Source organism: Sciurus vulgaris (genome assembly GCF_902686455.1).
Source record: "Sciurus vulgaris genome assembly, chromosome: 2".
Lineage (NCBI taxonomy): Eukaryota > Metazoa > Chordata > Mammalia > Rodentia > Sciuridae > Sciurus > Sciurus vulgaris.
Window position 1 is genome coordinate 190,640,727 of NC_136462.1, and position 5,498 is coordinate 190,646,224.

Genomic DNA, 5,498 nt, shown 5'->3' on the forward strand with positions numbered 1-5,498 from the left:
ATCAAAGAATACACACACAAACTAAGATGGTCACATGAAGACCAAATAATCCCTCTCCCCCTTGCCCTCCTCCTTCTGTCTTTCTTGGCTCTAGGGATTGAACCCCGGGGCACTTTACCACTGAGCTACATCCCAGCCCTTTAAATTTTATTTAGTTTTGAGATGGGGTCTCTCTATGTTGCTGAGACTGGCCTCAAACTGGTGATCCTCCTGCCTCAGCCTCCAAGTCTCTGGGATTATGGGCAGGTGCCTCTGCACCCAGCGTAGGTATATAATCTTATGGGATCTCATTGTCCATCCTGTCCATCATTGTCCAAAAGGTAGCTTGACTCAATTTCCACCTGCCACTCGGCTGCCCGATGTCTCCTTTCCTTCAGCTCCTTTTCAGTGGGCTCTGAACTCCATCACAGGAAGCTTTGCTCGTCTTTTCAGCCGTCTCTGCCTGTTTCTTCGTGTGGGCTGCATCCCAGCTGGGTCCTTCCCCTCCAGTTTTAGGTCCAGGGCCACCTCTGCACGCCAGGGCCTGGCATGTCCGGTCTCACCGAACCCTCACAACAACTTCCAAACCAGATTAGCACACCCATTCCACAGATGGGCAAATGGCGGTGCAGAGAAGTTAAGTTACTTGTCTGAAGGTACACAGCCCAGAAAGTGGGAGTCTTTTCCTGCCAGGATCCTGTCCCGAGCCTTGGAGCCGAGCTTGGTCATGCCTGGGTGTGGGTTTGAGGGCCTGCTGCTGGTGCGGAAGTCTGAAGGATATCGGGTTGAGTGTAATCTTGTGTGGTTTCCACACTGGCAAAACGAATTATTTCCAGTAGACAGGAGTAGGGGGTGGGGGCACGGAGTGGAGGACACTGTGGTGAGATCAAGGGCACCAGCAGCCAGGGCAGTCACTGGGGGTGCGGGGGATGGGAGCTGGCCTTTGCCAGCAGACAGTGATGAATGAGCTGGGTCCCAGCCTTGGGGCGCTGAAGGGCAATCTGAGATGGCTACTGTGTGCGTCGCATGGGGGGGGGGGGGTCGGAAATCACTGCCACCCTGGGGAAGCCAGGAGCAGGGGGCCACCTCACTCTGGGTGGAGGCCAGGAAGTCCCAGGGGTCTCCGGAATGCTAATGACCTCCCTCTGCTGGTCCTGCAGGGTCCAGCGTTGTGGCAGCCGCCAGCCTCTCCACTCTGTTCCCGAGGTGGAAGCGGAGGTGTTCCCGAGGCCTGGCCCAGGGTCTGGGGTGGATCGAGCGCCTGCTGCAGTGAGGACCACAGAAGATCGGAACCGGGGTCTATCATTTCCTAGCTGTGTGACCTTGGATAAATCGCTTCACCTCTCTGAGTCACAGGCACATGCACCAGGGGCTGTGATGCTGACCTGGAGGTTGTAAGGTACAAAATAAGAGCTGACTCAGGAAAGGGTGTTTTATTTTCAAAAGGGGGTCCCCCGCACCCTAACAGGCAGACCCTGAAGATTCCCTCCAAGAGGTGGAGTCTGAAAAAATCCCCTCAAACCCCCAGCTGAGAGTGATTTTATTTTTTAAAAAGAGAAACAAGTCATATAATCCTCAAAGGATTTTCCCTCTTGGCTCTAAAAAAAAATCTAACATCTTCATCTCCATCCCCCCTTTTAAGCTAATTTGTGGAAAATTAAAACGGAACTCACGGAGGCTGGCATTTTAATTGGACCGTGGCTGGCGCCCTCGCTAGGACTCCCTGATTAGCTGCCTCCATGCGATCCTCCGAGCTCTGTTGAGCCTGGTTCTCGCCATCTGCGGGGCCTGGGATTGGCAGGGATGCGCAGGGACAAGGTGGCTTCCTGCACAGGAACATGGGTGTCTCCCTGGCGCCCACGGCTCCCAGGGGCTCTGTGGCCGAGGGGTCCACGTTGGGACTTGTGATCTCTACGAGGCGCCCTGCAGCCCTGCCTGTCTCTGATCTGGCAACAGGGTCCACGGAATGGCTTCCCTGGACCAGACCCCTGGCTGGCAATCGTTACTCAGTGTTTCCTTTTCCACCCTCCTCCAAGTTCCAGGGTGGGAAAAAGAGTCTCCCAGTGGCTGCCGGGCCCTGAAGTCACAGTTTCCTGCTGCAGCCACCAGCCAGCCAATCTGGTTACAAAGCCACTTCGTGGATCTTCACAACAAGGTTTCTTGTGTGCTTACCTCCAATCTGACTCTACCTGCAGGGTCTAATTTGCCTTCCTAACAGCCCAGGGGAAGAACCCATTATTATCTTCCCATTTTATGGACGAACAAACTGAGGCCCAGAGAGGCTCAAGGCTGCACAGTTAATTTTAGTGGCAAAGCCAGATTTAGAATTCAGGTCGTCTGCCCCCCCCCCCCCCCAAACCTCCTCAGCTCGGCCTGGTTTTGGAATCCAGGGTCACTGGATACCCACTGTGTTCCTGGGGCCTGGGGCTCAGACCATGGGCATCGCCATCTTTCCGCCCCCTGAAGCCAGCCTAGCCCAGGGCGGGCAGGTAAAGGGTGCAGCGGGGCCAGCAGCGCCCCCATCGCTACCCCCAGGCCCAGCCCCAAGACGGGGCGCCTTTCTTCGCCCGGCGGGGGGCCGCAATCAGCGCTAATCAGTAGCTGCTAATTATCCGGCCCATGGGGAGGTGAGCACAGCAGCGCCAGGAGGGAGCCGCCGGCTGCGGGGGCGCAGGGACCCGGTTCCTTCCACCCCAGCTGGGCTCAGTGGGACGCTGGCGCCGCGTTCTTCCTTCTGGGCCTGGGTTTCCCTAGTTACCAGTGGGGACAGGTGAAAGCGGTAGATCTCCGAAATGCAAGCGAAAGGGCCTTGCGCCCACCCGCAAAACCAACAGGCAGTTGTGGAGCTCTGAGCTGGAAGTGTGGGCGTGGCCCCTCCAGCGGTTTTAAACCCGGTTGCTGGGGTAGTTCATTTAGTTGGTCGCTTCTCACTTTTCTGCTAAGGTCAAAGCACCGACATCCACTTAAAATGGTTCAGAGTGTTCAGTGTGATGACCCGAACGGCTCTGCATGTAGTAAGTGCTCAATAAATGGCAGCTCTGGCTGGGAGCGTTTTTGCTTACGTGAGCTCCTTTAATTCTCAGAACAATGTGCTGAAGGTGGTCTCAGGATAGATGGGGAGACTGAGGCTCCTAGAGGAGAAACCCCTTGCTGGTGGACTAGCTTCTCCTCCTCACAGCATCCATTCATTATTCATCCCAGTCCTTCCTGATTGTTTACTGAGCACCTACTATGCTCCAAGCCCATCTTTGTAGCTGCAGCCCTCTTGGGGCTCAAGTTCCAGCAATTCGAATTCCCACCCTCCTGGCTCCCCCTGGGAGGGACACTTCCCACCCTCTTCTAGGGCTGGAGGGGACATCAGGGAGAGCCTGACTAATGGAAATCCTCTGCGTTTGGGTGCCCAAGTATCCCTCTTCTCATAAACATCACATGTATATTTCTTTCATAATGACACTGAAAGCTATCAAACTATCTAATTTAATTTCTCTGCAAGTGGCCGTAGGTTCTGGCACAAACACCTCAGGCAGAACGGGCCGAGATTGCTGCCATGCAGGCCTGACTGGTGCCGGTACACACTTGGTAAGTACATATTTATCGGGCTGGGCCCTCTCCTTGGAAGAGGCGGAAGAGGCAGGGTTCTGCTGACTCAGTCCAAAGGGGAGGAAAGTGGGCACAGTGGTGATGTGGGGAGGAGGGGAGGGAGCAAAGGGGGAATGTGCTAGGTAATTAATTATCCGTTGTACATCCGTAACTTTTTATTAAATGAATATGCAAATGCTTACTAACTGGGCTGACTTCGCCTGGGTCTGCCTGTGGCATGACTGTTAATCTGTGGCTAGGTCCACTGGGAGGAGGCCTGCCTGTAAAGTGGGCCAGCCTCTCTTCTCTCCCTCACTTGCTGTGGCTCCCCTGCTCCACCGGGGCCAGCAATTTGCTTACCCAAGGCCGGAAGATTGTGCTTTCTTAAGATCGCTCCTCAGCATTCTTGTCCCTCTTCCTGCTCAGGCTCAGTGTTGAGCATCGTCCTCTTGTTCTGGCTTCTGTCTGCTTCTCCAGCCTCATTTCCTGTCCTTCTCTTTCTTGTCTGGCATGTCTTATATCTGCTGGCCTCCCGCCAAGCTCTCTGTACCTCAGGACCTTTGCACCAGCTGTTGTCTTGAAGGCTGTGCTCCCGGGGCCGGCTCTGTCTGTTCCTCCAGGGTTCAGGTCAGTGTCTTCTACCCGAACCTTCCAGTTGAAAGTGCCCTTTTTCCTGTGACACTTGCTTGCTTTACTTTTTTTTCATTGCATCTGTTATTCTGATTATTTTCTTTTTCACTGATTGGTTTTGCAAATTTATTTTCTCTCCCGCTAGACTCTTTCTTCCAAGGAAGAATAGCCTCGTGGTACTCCCTGCTGTATCCCAAGTGCCTAGAATGGTGCACATGGGTGACAAACACACCTTACCTGAAATGGATGAATGAAGAGCCTTCTCACTCTTAACCTTGTCACTGGGTCACCCTCTCCAGCTCTCCATCCCACTCGGGGTCAGTCTTCCCGTGGGCAACCTTCCGTGGCTCCCTAGTTCTCTGGAATGACACCCGAGCCCCTTCACCCATGCTTTTCCCAAGCGGCCTCTTCACCTCCCCCACCCCTTCTCCATCCACCCCAGCTCTTTCCGTCCTGCACACGCCTCGGCCTTCACACGAAGCACCGTCTTCCTGTTGCCAAATTCTCTCCAGTGCCCTTAGCCTGGGTGGTTCCACCTTGCCTTTCGCTTCTCGGATCAGGCATCGTCTCCTCCGGGAAGGCCTCCTGCTCAATCTGCTTTGCCTCCTGTCGTGACACTCCCTGGCCCACCCTCTTGCCTTCCCGCTTCCCTTTCTGGATGGGGACCTTGGGAGGACAGGAAGGTACAGGAGGACAGGAGGGTTCCTCCTCATCCAGGCCGCGATCACGGAGCGGGGAGCTGGCTTGGATTCTGGATCAGGGACGTGGGTTCAGGAGCCAGGCTGCCTGCATTCAGGGGTTGCCCCTCTGTTTACAACATCCACACCCCAGAGCCGTGACAGCTGGTATCCAGCCTTTGTGCAGAACCCTCTGGAGGTGAGCTGGACCCAGTGACCCCCTTCTAACCAATACAGCCAGCAGGGGTAACGGCTGTCGCTTCTGAGGCTCGGTTATAAAAAGGCTGCGGCTTCCATCCGGACACCTCCCTCGCTCACTCCCTACTGTGCGTAACCCACTGGAGGCCATGTGACAAACCTGATGTTTCCAGCCAGTGGCTCCCGAGAGACCCCGCGGCACTCAACTGAGTTCTGCCCAGATCCCTGACCTGGAGAAACAGTGAGATGGTGGACGTTTGCTGTTTCAAGTTGCTAAGTCTGGAGCGTGTGTATCACAGCCGTAGACGACTGAATACCGAGTGACCACGGGCCAGTCACTCGACCTTCCTGTGCATCAGTTTCTATGTCTGTAAAATGTGGACAGTAATCCTGCCTTGTGGATTCTCTGTGCCTGTGGTTGTGAGGCTCAACCAG